Below are 17,976 nucleotides of genomic sequence, written 5' to 3'. Positions count from 1 at the left end.
TTGCTACTCTTTTCGAATATATTGTGTCCTGTGTTTATGGTTAATCTTAACTTTTCTTAATTTAGATGCCATTAGTCATGTGACAATTCTTTCAAACGTACCAAGTTGATAGTCAAATAGAAGAAGAGAATACTGGCCGTGCCAGTTCAGTGATCTCTTGCTGCAGGTAATTATTTGCTTTCTTTTAGAATATACTGTGTTCATGATTAATCTTATCTTTTTAAAAACCAATAGCCATCCATCCTGTGACAGTTCTCTTATACCGGGTTGATATTCAAATAGATGAAGATAATACTGGCCATACCAGTTTCAGTGATAACTGATGGTAATTATTTGTTATACTTTGAGTATTTCATTGTGTTATGTTTTTATTATTAATCATAAATTTTTTAGATCAGATATGCCATTCATCCTGTGACAGTTCTCTCAGGCCACGTTGATAGTCAAATAGTTAATAGTTAAAGGGAACACTGGCCGTGCCAGTTCAGTGATCTCTGCTGCTGGTTAGTTATTTGCTAATATTTAAAAAAATACTGTGTCCTATGTTTATGGTTAATCTTAACTTTTCTTAAATCAGATGCCATCCTTTTTATGACAGTTCTCTCAAACCATGTTGATAGTCAAAATAAATGATGATAATCTGTCAGCGGACACTTGGTTGTGTGGTTAGAGTACCCGCGCCGTGATTCGTTGAGTCGCACGTTCAAGTCTCTTGCTGGAAGTTCATTTTGAATTTTCGCCTTTTGCGCGGAAAACTGTTTCTGTTGATTATTTAAATTCGTATTTTGTAACCGGAATTATATATGTATTGGTGTCGTGGTTAGCACGCTCGCCGTGTAATCATGAAGTCGGTGGTTCGATACTCCATCCAGACAAATGTTTTACTGATTTTTTTTTTCGCCAATCAATAAAAAAAATTATAGCAGACAACTTCATTGTTTATCTCACAATACGGCGAAACGTCAGATATTGTGTGTTACAGTTTTTGTTGTTATTCACTGTTGATTCAACTGAAAACTTTGCTGGTTCCATATATATTGAAAAGTCAAAGGTGAGATTGGTTCAATTTTATTCATTGTGAGAATTTGCATTATGAAACTGTAAAACAAGACAAATTGGGCAAAATGAATGTTAAACTGGTTTGGCTTAGTGATTCATGCTTTGTTTTGTATTTCTTATTCGCAGTCTTTTCATCACAAAATCTCAGGAAAGTGGAAGTCTGCTGAAGAAAAGACTGCGAATAAGAATTTCTGCTGGCATGGTACAGTTTTAGGAAATAATTCTTATTCACAGTCTTTTCATCACCAAAATCTCAGTAAAGTAAAAGTTTGCAGATGAAAAGACTGTGAATAAGAATTTCTGCTGGGATGGCCCAGTTTTGGGAAATGATTCTTATTCGCAGTCTTTTCATCAGCAGAATCTCAGTAAAGCACAAGTAAACTGAAGAAAAGACTGCGAATAAGAATTTCTGCTGGTATGGTCCACTTTTAGGAAATAATTCTTATTCGCAGTCTTTTCATCTACAAAATCTCAGTAAAGTAAAAGTTTGCTCAAGAAAAGACTGCGAATAAGAATTTTTGCTGGGATGGTCCAGTTTTAGGATATTATTCTTATTCACAGTCTTTTCATCAGAAAAATCTCAGTATTAAAGTAAAAGTTTGCTCAAGAAAAGACTGCGAAAAAGAATTTCTGCTGGGATGGCCCAGTTTAAGGAAATAATTCTTATTGACTCATGTTGTTTTGTATTTCAGCATTTGATTGGTGGCTTATTCATCGATTTCGCTGTGTATTTACGACCGCCTTTAAGTCAACGACTAAATTCAGGATTTGAATTCTAAGGTAATCTGATTTTCCGATACCATTTCTAGATATAGTCTTAATCATCAATGTTGAAAGCTTTGTTAAGTGTGGGTAAATCTTGGTTATGTGTGTCATTAATTATGAATTGATTGTGTTTTCAGTGTTTTGGTTTCATCATGTGATCTAAACTTAAGGTATCAAGTATATTTTAGCTTCTGTATATCATTTTGGGGTCATTGATTTTCCATACTTTGGTATACGTCGGTGGAGTATTGGATAACGTTCGCTTCCGTACTAAGAGGTTTATCCTTCACATCTAGATTAAGTCAATTCTGTTTTTTGGTTTTGAATAAATGTCTGTGATTGATAACTATGTGCTATGCCTTGCATCTACTTGAAAAAAAAAACAACTGCTAGAAATCGCCAGCTCCCGGCTATTTTGTCGTCGAATTGATTTTTCATGTCATCGGCCCGTGGTGCTGTGGTTAGCGTGGCGGATTTCAATCACTGAGGTTGATGGTTCAAAACTGATTCCGTGAAAAAAAAAAAAAATTGTTTATTTCAAAACTGTGTTTCTTTCACTGAACTTGGTGCATTTGTGTTGCTTTTGTGTTTTAATACTAATATGTGTTTTTTTGTTGCCATTCTTCAGCGGGATCTACAATATTCGAGTCGCCGGTTATTCCAACTTCGAGATGTCTTCCAGCTTCCTACAGCATCACAACACTCATTTCTCAAGTAAAGTACTTTCCGAATTCCATCAATTTAAAGTCCGTAGCATGTTATCTTAGCCTGCTAAAGACTTAATAGTTGTGGTGTCCGACGGTTTTCAGCCAATTTGTGCTGGTCTTGGTGTAGCGGTTAGCATTATGGCTTTCAAACAGCCACAATTGCGATTGAAATCCCGATCAAGTCAGCATCAAGTTGAGCGTCAATGAAAATAATTGTATTACTTTTGCCATTTTTGGAGGTATGTCTTTTGTGTAACGAACAGTCGACAACCGGAGAGGAGCTAACCTGCGATGCGTATTTGTTTATCAGATGTGAACCTTAACCGGGCTGTACCACTGGGATATTGAGCACCGGGTGTCGACGGCTTATGTTCGTATTTGTGTTTAGTTTTAAGCTTTTTGAACATTTGTGCGGTGTAAAGTCCTCCAAAAGCCCTCCAAAAAGCCCTCCACTGATAGTAGCGAATTTTTTTTGGAAAATTAGGGGTTATTTTGCTGATCTGAAAATGCCACCGCGTCGCGAATTAACTCGAGAGGAAAAGGATGAGAAGAATAGGAAGGCTAGGGAAAAAAGAAGTCTCGAAGACCCGGAGGCAAAACAAGTTAGATTGGCGGCTCAGAGGGAAAAGGCCAAGTTCGTCCGTGAAGAGAAGCGTCGTCGGCTCAATCCCGAAGATGATCAGGCTGCAAAGAATTTGAAGGCGCAAAAGGCGAGAGAAGACCGTCAGGCAGAGGCACCTGACGAAAGAGCGTTGAGGCAGAGGTTAGATGCGGACCGGAAAAGAGTCGCCCGTGCTAGCGAGACGGGAGTTGAGCATCAAGCTAGGCTGCTCGATCAAAGAATCCGGCAGCAACTCCTTAGGCAGGAGCAGAATGAAGAAGATGATCGTGCTCGACTGTTGGCCGAGGAGGAGCGGGTAGCAGTTCTTCGGCACGGAGAACAAAATCTGCACGAAGAAGAAAATCGTATTCGATTGGATGCTGAGGCAGAGCGGCAGGCTGGTCTTTTTCAATCAGAAGAAAATCGTTTGCGATTGGAAGCCGAGGCAGAGAGGCAGGCTGGTCTTCTTCAAACAGAAGAAAATCGTGTTCGATTGCAGGCCGAGGCGGATCGGCAAGCTGCCCTTCGTCAACAAGAAACGGCATCTATCTTGCGAGCGATGAATCAGAGAACAACGTCTGATCGTTCAACGGTTGTTCTTGCCAATGATGCTGTGGCAGAGCGTCCAGCAAGACAACAACACCAGGCAGGAAAGACAGCTGTCGGCAACCGAGAAACTCCTGAAGAGCAACGAGCTCGATTGCAATCCCAGGCATTACGGATGAGAATTCTGCGGCAAGATGAATCTGAAGAAGAGAGATCAGCTAGGCTTCGAGATCAGGCCTTGAGGCAAAAAGCTCTGCACCACGAAGAATCAGAAGCAGAAAAGTTGGCTCGACTACGGGAACAGTCATTACGGCAAAAAGCTCTGCGGAACGGGGAATCGGAAGCAGAGAAATCAGCTAGGCTACGCGAACAGGCTCTGCGGCAAAGTTCCTTGCGTAGCGAAGAATCGGAAGCAGAAAAAGCAGCTAGGCTGCGTGAAAAGGCTCTGCGGCAAAGTTCTCTGCGCAACAAGGAATCGGAAGCCGAAAAATCAGCCAGGCTTGGCGCACAGTCTCTGCGGCAAAGTTCTCTGCGCAACGAGGAATTGGAAGCCGAAAAAGTAGCTAGGCTGCGCGAACAGTCTCTGCGGCAAAGATGTCTTCGGAATCAAGAAATTGAAGCAGAAAATGTGGCACGACTTCGTGATCAATTAGTCCGTCAGGAAGGTTTACGCGACAACGAAACTGAAGAAAGCAATCTTTCTCGACTTCAGGATCAGTCATCACGCCAGGAAGTCGTACGAGAAAAGGAAACCACAACGGAACGAATAGAGCGCGCCATCTCTGATAGATTTCGTCAGCAAGTCAATGTGTTCGACGAAATTGAGCAGGAAGGTCGCGTTGAACACTCTGATTTCATGGCTGATTACAGAGCGACCGAGAACGAAGAAGAAACTGCTATGAGGCGTGAAGAGGATCGGCTTCGAACAGAGTTACGTCGAGAACTTGAAGAACAACGAGAGCGAGAAAACGAAGAATTGCGAGCCAGGGATGCACTTGATCATGGCGAAATTAATCCAATTGAAAATGAAGAAGACGAAGCTCTTCGTTTGCAGTTGATGACTGAACGCGACCGGCGTGGAAATCCAAGAACTCATCGGCAGGCTTGCAAAGAAATCGTGGCAGAGGACCGCGTTCACTTGCATGATTGCGGAGATTTGACCAAGATTTGCTCGGAATGTGATGCCAAACATTTCGCGAAAGAAATGCCGAAAGACAAGAAGTTCCAGCAATGCTGCGCAAAGGGCAATGTCATTCTTCCACCTGCTAAGCCGTGTCCAGAACCATTGGCCAGCCTCTTGCAAAACCGGCATCCCAAATCGAAACATTTCATGAAGCAGATTCGAAATTACAACAGCGCCCATGCTTTCGCCTCTATGGGAGCTAATTTTTCAACGCCGCCGGGTCGCGGCCCGACCTGTGTACGCATCCATGGTCAGATTTACCACCAAACTACTCCTCTCGGTCAGACGGCAAATCCCAGATACTCTGATTTGTATTTTTTGGATTCTGCGCAGGCTACTGATTTCAGGGCGAATATCGAAATGATGTCAGGTTGTTGTAGAACTTTGATGGAAGAGCTGGACGCTATGCTTCGAGAAATGAATCCTTACGCCTTGACCTACAAGATGATGCGTCAGGTTCTTGAAGAAGAATATGTTCAACGTGAAGCTGAAAATCTTCCTCACTACACTGTCGGCATGATCATCACTTGCGATAGGAGAAATGTCGACCAACGAAGATACAACTGTCCAACGGTCAACGAAATTGCTGTGGTTTTCAAAAGCACTGACGGTGAACCACCAGCCTACAGAGATATTCGTGGCCATCTCTACATTCCCGTCAGAGGCCGACGATTCATCCAGATTGACACAAAAAAGGTTATGTGTGATCCGATGTGTTACCCACTTTTATTTCCGAACGGTGACGACGGTTGGCAAATCAACATGCCTTATACCACCACCAGACGGAGAGAGAGAGATGAAGCGGCAGCAATGGCCATGATTGTTGAAGAAGATGAAGAGGAGCAGATTGATCCCTTGTGGCTCAACCCCAGAGTTTTAATTCGTGAGGAAATGGCCGCAGCAGATGGCAATGCTGTGATTGAAAATGAGACAGGTGAAGAACAAGAACCAGAAGCGGACGAGGAGAACGACGATCGACCACCGAACAGAAACAGAGGCCCACGCTCAAGAGTGACGCAAGCCGAATTTTACAGTTCGCGCATATCAGTTCGTGGTGATTTCAACAACGTTTTGGCTGGGGGTCCCGTCACTCAGATGTATTTTGTCGATTCTTACGTCAAGACCGAGGGGAGTCGCCTAGATTGGCTCAGACGAAACCAGAAAGAGCTGCATGTTGAGCGCTACTGCGGCCTGATGGATTACATCAACAATCGAGCAGAGAGAGCAAATTTGGCAGTTGGCTCGATCTACATTCTCCCTTCGTCTTTTATTGGCAGTCCTCGAGCCATGAAACAAAATTACCAAGACGCTATGGCAATTTGTGGAAAATTTGGCAAACCGACTTTTTTTGTGACGTTTACCTGCAATCCCAAGTGGAGGGAAATTGTTGCTAATATCCCAAACTACTTGACGGCTTCCGATCGTCCCGATATGGTCGCAAGAGTATTCCACTTGAAGAAGAAAGAGTTGGTCGACGACATCGAGAAAAAGCAAATATTGGGTTTCGCCGCGGCCAGAATCGAAGTCATCGAATTTCAGAAACGTGGACTGCCTCATTGCCACATGCTGGTGTGGGTCGACAGCCGTGACGCTCCTTCGACACCAGAGGATATGGATAAGACCATCTGCGCTGAAATTCCCGACAAGACACTCTATCCAAGACTTTACGACTCTGTTATGGCTCACATGATTCACGGTCCGTGTGGAGCCATCAACAAAAATTCTCCCTGCATGGATGAAGAGGGCTGCAGTAAAAAGTTCCCCAAAGACTTCAACGAAGAGACTATGATCAATGACAACGGCTATCCGACGTATAAAAGAAGAAACACTGGTGTTGTACATCGTTTGAAAAGGGGGCACACTCACTATGAAGTGGACAACCGATGGGTTGTTCCTTATAACCCTTGGTTGCTACTGAAATATGATTGTCACATCAACATCGAGTATTGCGCCAATATGACCACTGTCAAGTACATCTTCAAGTATGTGTACAAAGGTCACGACTGCAGCAACATTGAAACGAAAACTGGAACGCATCAGCAGGCTGGAGAAGAAAACGAGCAGGTTTTTGTTTGGGACGAAATCTCCACCTTTACGGACACCCGTTACGTCAGCGCGCCAGAAGCCGCCCATAGAATCTTCAAGTTTCCTCTCAGCGATCGTTCTCATACCATCACCCGACTAGCCGTGCATCTGCCTCTTGAACAGTCCGTCTTTTTCCAACCGGGCAACGAGGAACAGGCAGTCATCAATGCCGCGACCAAAGAAACGACGTTAACTGCTTGGTTCATCTTGAATCGGGATAATGAAGAAGCGAGACAGTATTTTTACCGAGAAATTGTCCATCATTTCTGTTTCGTTAGGTCGGGTGAACGTTATTATTGGAAACCACGAAGAAGAAATATTAAAATCATAGGCCGCTTATATACCGTGGGCGTCCGTCAAGTTGAGCGATACTGCCTTCGCTTGCTTCTCATCAACGTCAGAGGATCAACCAGCTTTGAAGATCTCCGCACGGTCAACGGTGTCCTTCTACCGACGTTTAAATCAGCCGCTTCTGCTTTGAATTTGCTGGAGGACGACAGCGTTTGGGAGAAGACCTTGGACGATGCCGCCGCCTTTGAAATGCCGGAGCGATTGAGACAGCTCTTTGTCGATGTCTGCCTCTTTTGCAATCCTACCGACGCTCTTCATCTCTTTGATCGGTCTCTGCCCCACCTTATGGAAGATTTCATTCGAACTGGTCACGATGCGGAAGTCGCCAAAAACTTGACTTTGAAATGGATTCAAGACAAGTTGATTCTCCACAATAGAACAATGGAAGAACTCTCTTTGCCTGTTCCTGACTTTCAGCTTATTCGCCAAATTATTGAAGCTCAACTCGAAGAGAATACTGCAATTACCCGGATAGAAAAGAGACGATTGGGTGAACTGATGGTTACTCAATTGAACGAAGGTCAACGAGCCGCCTATGATCAAGTCATGGCTGCCATCAACGACAACAACAACTCAGTTCCCCATCAGTATTTTTTGGATGGTCCTGGAGGTACTGGCAAGACCTTTTTGTACAACACTCTGATCACCGTACTGCAAGGCCAAGGGAAGACAGTCATCGCCGTCGCTTCTACCGGCATCGCTTCTACGTTGTTGATTGACGGCTCAACATACCATTCCCAATTTAAGATCTACCCTCCAATTACCGAAGTTACCAGATCGAAAATTGTAGATGGAAGCACTCTCGCTAATTTGATTTTAAGTGCCGTTCTCATCATTTCCGACGAAGCCACAATGAAGACAAATCACGCTCTCGACGCTTTTAATTTCCTCTTTCAAAAATTGGAAAAGAAAAATATACCTCATGGTGGAAAAGTCCTTCTTCTTGGTGGTGACTTTCGTCAATGTTTACCAGTCGTCCGACATGGAAACAGGGTGAAGGTGGTGGAAGCTACAATCCGAAATAACGCAACGTGGCCTCTGTTTCGTCATCTTCGTCTAACCCAGAATATGCGTACCGTGGCCGGCAATCAAGACTACGCTGACTGGCTTATTCAGCTTGGAAACGGTACTCTGCCAACGAATCCAAGACTTAACAATCCCGATCTCATCGAAATTCCTGCCGAATTTCTGGACTTTGGACGGAATTTGATTGAGTACGTCTTTGGTGTTCCTTCTCTTCTTTTGGATCCAGAGGTATCTCAGCAGATTTGCAGTCGAGCCATTCTCTGTCCGAAGAACGAAGACTGCCTACGGATCAACAATCAGATCATCAAAGACATGCCTGGAATAGTTCATCAGTACAAAAGCATCGACACGATTGATTCGGACGATCCTGAAGAAATTGCCAATTATCCAACCGAGATTCTCAACACCTTTAATGTGTCCGGAATTCCCACTCATGTTCTCAAGTTGAAAGTGGGAGCCATCATCATTCTGCTCAAGAACATTGATTCGCGTAAGGGTCTCTGCAATGGCACCCGTCTCATCATCAGGGCCCTCAGAGAAAATCTGATCGTTGCAGACATCGCTTCCGGCAAGAACAAGGGTCACACGGTTTACATCCCGCGAATGACGCTGTCGCCCACCGATTCCGATCTTCCTGTCACACTCAAGAGGCTCCAGTTTCCTGTGCTGTTGGCATTTGCCATAACCATCACCAAGTCACAGGGCCAGACTTTTGATCGTGTCGGCATTTTCCTCCCGGAGCCTATCTTTTCTCACGGTCAGCTGTATGTGGCTTTTTCACGTGCAACATCGAAAGAAGGTTCATAAATAATTTTATAGATTTTTGTTTACTTCTTTTACTTAATAGTATTTTTTACATTATTGTTTTTCTATTGGGGAAAAAACCCATAGGAGTGAAAGTCGAAATAGCTGAATCTGCAAAGCAAGGACGGCTTTTCAGAAATCACCTGACAGCCACTGAAGAGGAAAAAGAAAAAGTATTCACCGTCAATATTGTTTACAAAGAAGTCCTTTTGTAAACACATCATCATCACACAGTTAAACGACTTAATCCTTTATACCATTCGTCCGTAGTCAACCCCTGAAAACCTTACTGGATCCCTTTTTCCTTTCTATTCCTTTCTTTCCCAGCTTTTCAAACCCAAGAGGAACTAAATTCCGCCTCGGTCTACGGGCCAAAAAATGGAGCACGGGCATGGCCATGGGGTAGTACCCATGTGCGCTCAACCGTGAATTAATAATATTAAAGTGTATCAATAAATACCAAAAATAATTTAAAAAAAAACAAATTTCAAAATTTTCGCCAATGAAAAATATTTTAACAGTGTTTTACGAGCAATAAACATCAGTAAATGGTGTACTGGTTAGCGTACTTGCTTAAGGACAGTAATGGTAAAAGTTCAAGCCTGGCTGAGAGCCGTTATTTTTTTATATATTCTTCGGATTTCAAAACTGATAGTTTTCAAAGTATCGCACTTATAATGATGATGCCAAGTATTATTTCGCCGTTTATGAACGCTATAGCCACTACACATTTTTTTTATTTATCTGTTAATTAAAAATCGATTGATTGAAACGACCATTCGAACAGTAATTCACCCGCTTTGCTCATGCCGGGCGATTAATACAACCTTAGAATAAACCTTAAACATTGTCCGATAAACAGTCCAACAGATTTGATTACAACGAGCGATGAGTGACATCACTGAAAAAAGATTACGCATCGATGGTTCAAACCCACAGTCGGCTAATATCTTTCTGATGTAAAGAATAGCACGAGTAGCGACCGAATGATGTTTAGCGATCGGTAGCGATTTTAAAAAAATGTCTTCAAATCCAAGGACTTTAATTTTGCTCCAGCTGGGCGATATCCATGACAATATGTAAGTATGCGCTATGCACCTGGTCACGTCGGGACTTTAATAATCATACCGCTGTTGGTGTAGTGGTTAGAGCACTGGGTAGGTGACGCTAAGGTTGGTGGTTCAAACCCACTCTTGGCAAACAACTGTGTAATAATGCAAATATTCTTAAAAACGAATAATTCAAAAACCGATGCAAATAAATCGATTTTGCTCATGATGAGTTGTTACCATCACAATCTGTAAGTATGCGTTAACCTCCTGATCACGTTGGGACTTGATTTCCACCACCGCTGTTGGTGTAGTGGTTATAGCATTGTATTGATAGTTCAATCATTGATGGTTCAAGCCCACTCTCGATAAACATCTATTACATGTAGAAAATAATCTCTCAATTGAGTAATTCTTATACTGATGCCTATAAATCGATTTTGCTCACGCTGGGCGATAACCATGACTATGTGTGAGTATGCGCTGTCAACTTGGTGACGTCGGGACTGTTGAAGTTAATGAGCACCGCTGTTGGTGTAGTGGTTATAACATTTGATTGATAATACAAAGGATGGTGGTTCAAACCCATTCTCGGAGAACAACTGTCTAATGAATCAATTATTTTCAATATCGATGAATTCACACACCGATGATAATATGTCGATTTTGCTCACGCTGGGCGATAACCATGACTGTGTGTGAGTATGCACTGTCCACTTGGTGACTCCGGGACTGTTGTCACTCATTATCACCGCTGTTGGTGTAGTGGTTAAAACATTGGATTGTTAATACGAAGGTTGATGGTTCAAACCCACTCTGGGCATTTAACTATGTAATGAAACAAATAGTTTTACAATAGAATAATTCTGATACTGATGCCAATTAATCGTTTTGCTCACGCTGGGCGATAACCATGACAATGTGTTAGGTATGCGCAGTCAACTTGGTCACAAAGGGACTTTTAACAAGAATGAGCATCGCTTTTGGTGTAGTGGTTATAACATTGGTTTAATTATTCCAAGTTCAGTGGTTCAAACTCACTCTCGGAAAACAACTGTCTAATGAATCAATTATTTCCAATATCGTTGAATTCAAACAGCGATGATAATAAGTCGATTTTGCTCACACTGGGCGATAACCATGACTATGTGTGAGTATGCGCTGTCCACTTGGTGACGTCGGGACTGTTGACGTTTCTGAGCACCGCTGTTGGTGTAGTGGTTATAACATGGGATTGGTAATACAAAGTAGGTGGATCTCACCCACTGTGGGCAATTAATTGTCTAATGAATAAATTAATACAATAACCGATGAATTCTAACACCATTGTAAATAAAACGCTTTTGCTCTCGCCGGGTGATAAATATTGCAAAGTTAAGTATGCGCTATACATTTGGTCAAGTTGGAAAATCGTCATAAACACTGCTGTTGTTGAAGTGGTTATAGATTTGGATTAGTAAGAAAAAGGTTAATGGAACAAACCCACTTTCAGGCAAATAACAATCGAATGAATAAAATAGTTCCCGGAACGGTGAATGATTACAATGATGCAAAAAAATCGATTTTGTTCTTGCTGGGCGATGAACCTCACGTTGGTAATTTTACCGCCGTAGGCAATTGCTCTTTTGAAAAGTTTGCATAAACAATGAGACTGTTGGTATAGTCAGAATTACTCGAGAAAAAATAACAGGAGATTAAGCAATAAAATGTTAGCAACAGCCATTCGTTTCGGCCCTGAATTTGCTATTTAAGACAGTTTACTGGCTTACGACTATCCATTCGTCGAGCTGATAAGCTTGCTTTTCTATATTCACTCAAAGAATGGTGGTTCAAACCCACTCTTGACAAACAATTGTCTAATGAAGCAAATAGTCTTTATTTCGCTAAATGCAAACTCCGATGTAAATAAAACGCTTTTGCTCACGCTGAGTGATAACTATGACAATATGTAAGTATGCGCTATCCACCTGGTCACCTCGGAAAATGATTTAAATAACGTAGTTGGTGAAGTGGTTATGGCATTGAATAGGTAAATTAAGGGTTGGTGGTTCAAATACACTCTCAGGAAAACAACATTGGAATGAAACAAATAGTTCCAGAAACGATGAATTCTTACACTGATGCAAATAAATCGATTTTGTTCTTGCTGGGCGATGATACTGAAAATTTTAAAGTATGCACTACCCATTAGGTCCCGTCGAGACTTGCATTGAATTATGCTTATTAATATTAATTTAATAATGCACCCATTTTCGTTTATTTTTGCTGACCATGACAATATAGATGTATGCAGAATCCATTTGGTCACATCAAGACTTGCAACCAAACACCGCTGTTGGTGTAGTGGTTATAGCATTGGATTGATAACTCAAAGCGTGGTGGTTCAAACCTACTTTCGGCAAACAACCGTCTAATGAAGCAAATTGTGTCAATATCGATAAAGTTAAACTACGATGATATTGAAACGCTTTTGCTCACGCTGGGTTATAACTATGACATTGTGTAAGTATGCGCTATCCACATAGTCACGTCGGAACTTGCTTACATACACCGCTGATGGTGTAGTGGTTATAGCATTGGATTGGTAATCCAAAGGATGTCGGTTCAAACCCGCTCTCGGCAAAACTATGTATGTAAAAATATGTCATGTAAAAGAATCGCAAGTTGGGTATGAATAAAGATTTGACACTGTAACAGTTTTGTCCGCACATTTAACGACGATTTATAGCAACTCTTGCAACATTCATTCACAACTCCATGGCTCAGTGGTTAGAGTGACGGATTCAGGATTCAGCGGACCAGTGTTCAAATGAAACTCAAGACAGTAACAAGTAAAATGAAGAATACACGGGCAGGTAATCAATAGGTAAGGGATAAATAGATGGGTAAAGTAAAGTGGGAACAAATACAGTAAATATCAATAAATGGCAAGTGGAAGACATCCAAATTCTGAATAAAACACAAGTCCCCGGTACCAAATCCCTAGAAAAATTACAAGTCCAAAAAAACCTAATAACCCCAACGGGCTTACAGAGAAAAACGACAGAGTCCTAAAATGAAACCAAAATATCACGTAAAAAAGTACAAGTCTAAAATCACACCCAAAATACCCAAATACCTGAGATGTGTCAAATCCAACACCACCAAACTCTGAAAAAACCAAGTCCCAAAAATAAACCCAAATGCCACCGATACTTGGTTGCAGCGAAAAAAACAAAGTCCAAAAAAAACACCCAAAAACCGACTGGCTCACGGTGGAAGATGTACAAGTCCATAAATGGATGAAAAAAAAAAGTCCCGGGCAGTAAGGAATTGGGCAGTGGGATTATACGAGTGGCGTTTTGCTGCATGTGTGCTGTGCTGTGCGCTTGGGTGATTGCGTCTAGCAAGGTGGTTCGCCGTCCTTGGACGGGCATCTGGTATACTAGTCTCTTCTGTATAGCCCGTGGTTCATCCCATTCAACCTTGACTTTGTCTGTGAAACTGTTTGTTTGTTGGTTTGTTTGTTTGTTATCACCAAGCATCCAACTTTGCTGTTTGTCTGTAGCGGCGAGACGCATCCAGGTGCGAAAGATTGGAGACGAGGCGCATACATCGTTAAAGGCGCTTCATCATCCCACACACACACTTTTCCGTCTCTCTCATTGCGCGTAGGTACCTCTTTGCATCTGTGCTTCACAGTGTGTGTGTGTGTATGTGTACACCACCCGGGATCGAACCAAGTGGGGGGTTGGGGGTTTGAGACATTTTTTTTTCCATTGCTAATTATCACACAATGTCCTCTATTAATTTGTATCGAGTGTTGGGTTTGAACCATGGCTTCGAATACTTGGTGGGTCCGATAGCGTTGCAACACGGTCCTCACCTCATACTCTAACCACTACACTATCAGAACTGATGTTCATTCCAAGTTGAAACTCTACACAACTGCTGTCGTTGCGACTTTTGGTGCTTTTTAGTGCGCATCCACACTCTATATCCATCCATCCCATGGCTTGCTACCGTATCTCATCGGCTCATGGTATAGTGGTTAGCGTGCTCGCTCAGCATGCGAGAGGTCCGAGGTTCGATCCCGGCTCAAGTCATCACATTCGATTTTAATGAACTGAAAGTAATTATTTGAAATGAATGGTCACTTATCTCGGGGATTGAACCCGAGTCCTCTGTCATGGTTAGCGAACACTCTAACCACTGGACCACCAATTGATATCTGAATGTTACTTCAACTTCAAGTGACTCGGCACACACACACATGTCATCTATGCGGCGCGCCGTGAAAGATGAGACGCCCATGCCATCGTCGACGCAAACGAGCGAACGCTCTATCCACTTGACCATCAATTGATATCACATGTGTACTTCAACTTCAAGTGGCTCGACACACACATGTCACACACAGCTATGCGGCTCATCGTGAGAGACGAGACGCAAGCAATCGTCGACTCATGATTTTGCATATAAGCCATGCTATGCTGCTATATTTCATCGGCTCATAGTATAGTGGTTAGCGTGCTCGGTTAGCATGCGAGAGGTCCGAGGTTCGAACCCGGATCAAGTCGCATTCGATTTTAATGAACTGAAAGTAATTATTGGAAATTAATTAATGGTCACTCATACCGGGGATTGAACCCGAGTCCTCTAGCATATTTAGCGAACACTGTAACCACTGAACCACCAATATATATGTGACTGTTACTTCAACTTAAAGTAACTCGGCGCACAAACACATGTCATCTATGCGGCGCGCCGTGAGAAACGAGACGCATGCCATCGTCGACTCCTGATTATGCATATAACCTCTGCTATGCTGCTATATTTCATCAGCTCATGGTATAGTGGTTAGCGTGCTCGCTTAGCATACGAGAGGTCCGAGGTTCGAACCCGGCTAAAGTCTTCACATTCAATCTTAATGAACTAAAAGTAATTATTGGAAATTAATGGTCACATATCTCGGGGATTGATCCCGAGTTCTCTATTATGGTTAGCGAAGGCTCTAACCACTGGACCACCATTTGATATCATATGATTACTTCAACTTCAAGTGGTTCGACACACACATGCGGATCACCGTGAGAGACGAGACGCAAGCCATCGTCGACTCATTATTTTGATTTGGCTCACGCCGGGCAGATAATAATAATGCCTATTTGTCGCACGACGGGCTAAAAGTAATTCATCTGCTTCCACCGGGCCATAAATAATTCACCCGTGTTCTGTATTGTTGGACGGATAATGCTTAAACCTACATTGCTCACGCCGGGCTGAAAATTTTCAACTCTATGCTGCTCACGCTGGACACGACATAATTCACCCTACGATGCTCACGACGGGCTGAAAATAATTCATCCTACTTTGCTCACGCCGGGCATAAAAACATTCACTGTATTTCGCTCACGGCGGGCTGAAATTAATTCACCCTATTTCGTCCACGGCAGGCTAACCATTATTCACACTACAATGCTAACAACGGGCAAAAAAAAATTTATCCCACGTTGCTTACTACGGGCTGAAAATAATACACTCGATTTCACTCACACCGGGCTGAAAATAATTCACCCTGTTTCGCTCTGGGCGGGCTGAAAATAATTCGCTCTATGCTGCTTACGCCGGACTTAAAATAGTTTACCTTACGTTGCTAACTCTGGGATTAAAATAATTCATCTCACATTAATCATGGTGGGCTGAAAATAATTCACTCTATTTGGCGCACGACGGGCTGCAAATAATTCAGTCTATTTGGTTCACGACGGGCTGCAAATAATTCACTCTATTTGGCTCACGGTGGGCTGGAAATAATTCACCCTATTTCACTCACAACGGGCTGAAAATAATTCACCCTATTTCACCCACGACGGGCTTAAAATAATTTACCGTACGTTGCTCACGCCGGGCTTAAAATAATGCACCCTTTTTCGCTTATTTTCGTTGAACATGACAATATAGATGTATGCAGAATCAATTTGGTCACATCAAGACTTGCAACTTAAAATAATACACTCTATTTCACTCACACCGGGCTGAAAAGAATTCACCCTATTTCGCCCACGACGGGCTAAAAATAATTCACCGTACGTTGTTCACGCCAGTCTTGAAATAATTCACCCTACTTTTCTCACGACGGGCTGGAAATAATTCACCATACATTGCTCACGCCGGGCTGAAAAGAATTCATTCTATATCGCTCACGCCGGGCTTAAACTAATTCACTCAATTTCGCTCACAACGGGCTGGAAATTATTCACCCTATTTCCCTCGCGGCGGGCTGAAAATAGTTCACACTATTTCACCCACGTTGGGCTTAAAATAATCAACCGTACGTTGCTCACGCCGGGCTGAAAATAATGCACCCTTTTTCGTTTATTTTCGCTGACCATGACAACATAGATGTATGAACTATCCATTTGTTCACATCGAGACGTGAAACGAAATACCGCTGTTGGTGTAGTGGTTATAGCATTGGATTGGCAATCAAAGAATGGTGGTTCAAACCCACTCTCGGCTAAAAACTCTGTAATCAAGTAAATTGTCTCAATATCGATAAAGTCTAACTCCGATGTGATATAAAAGCTTTTGCTCACGCTGGGTGATAACTATGACCATGTGTAAGTATGCGCTATCCAACTGGTCACGTCAGAACTTCAGTAAATACACCTCTGTTGGTGTAGTGGTTATAGCAATGGAATGGTAATGCAAAGGAGGTTGGTTCAAACCCGATCTCGGCGAAATACAATAAGTTGCCAAAATATGTCATGTAAATGAATCGCAAGTTGGGTATGGATAAAGATTTGACACTGTTGCAATTTTGTCCGCACATTAAATGACGATTTATAGCAACTCTTGCAACACTCATTCACAACTCCATGGCTCAGTGGTTAGAGTGACGGATTCAAGATTCTGCGGACCAGTGTTCAAACGAAACTCCGGACAGTAACCAATAATTGAAGAATACATGGGCAGGTACTCAACGGGTAAGGGATAAATAGATAGGTAAAGTAAAGTGGGAACATATATAGTTAACATAAATAAATGTCAAGTGAAACACGTCTTAATTCTGAAAAAAACACAAGACCCCGGTGCCAAATCCCTCGAAAAATTACAAGTCCAAAAAAACCTTACAACCCTAACGGGCTTACAGAGAAAAACGACAGAGTCCTTAAATGAAACCAAAATATCAGGTAAAAAAGTACAAGTCCAAAATCACACCCAAAATACCCAAATAGGAATGTGTCAAATCCAACACCACCAAACTCTGAATAAATATAAGTCCCAAACATAAACCCAAATTCCACCGATACTTGGTTGCAACGAAAAAAAAAATAAGTCCACAAAAAAAATCCAAAAGACCAACTGGCTCACGGTGGAAGATGTAAAAGTCCATAAATGGATGAAAAAACAAGTCCCAGCGAGTAAGAAATCGGGCAGTGGGATTATACGAGTGGCGTTTTGCTCCATGTGTACTGTGCGCTTAGGTGAACATGTCTAGCCGCCTGGTTCGCCGTCCTTGGACGGGCCTAGGTATACTAGTCTCTTTGCTACCACCCACGGTACGTCCAATTCAACCTTGACTTTGTCTGTGAAACTGTTTGTGTGTTTGTTTGTACGTTTGTTTGTTTGTGCATCCAACTTTGCTGTTTGTCTGTAGCGGCGAGACGCATCCAGGTGCGAAAGATTAGAGACATGAGGCGCATACATCGTTAAAGGCGCTTCATCATCCCACACACACACTCATCCGTCTCTCTCATTGCGTTGCGTTGTGCTGTTGCCTTCTTGCATCTGCCGCTTCACAGTGTGTGTGTGTGT

General features: G+C 42.5%; 1 long non-coding RNA gene across 6 annotated transcripts in view; it reads left to right on the top strand.

Moving 5' to 3' along the window:
• The window catches only part of LOC124348585, a 107,468-nt gene that overhangs the window by 30,091 nt on the left and 59,401 nt on the right, over positions 1–17,976 (top strand). For 4 of the 6 annotated variants that reach the window (XR_006920051.1, XR_006920049.1, XR_006920046.1 and 1 more), the window contains 2 exons: positions 66–166; positions 235–325. This is a non-coding gene — a long non-coding RNA (uncharacterized LOC124348585). Of the gene's footprint in view, positions 1–65; positions 167–234; positions 326–393; positions 504–577; positions 911–17,976 lie in introns of those variants that run through there. The other 2 variants (XR_006920047.1, XR_006920050.1) reach the window with 2 other exon arrangements.

This window comes from Daphnia pulicaria, chromosome 7 (assembly GCF_021234035.1).
Source record: "Daphnia pulicaria isolate SC F1-1A chromosome 7, SC_F0-13Bv2, whole genome shotgun sequence".
Classification (NCBI taxonomy): Eukaryota; Metazoa; Arthropoda; class Branchiopoda; order Diplostraca; family Daphniidae; genus Daphnia; species Daphnia pulicaria.
This window is presented reverse-complemented; position numbering and strand designations above follow the sequence as displayed.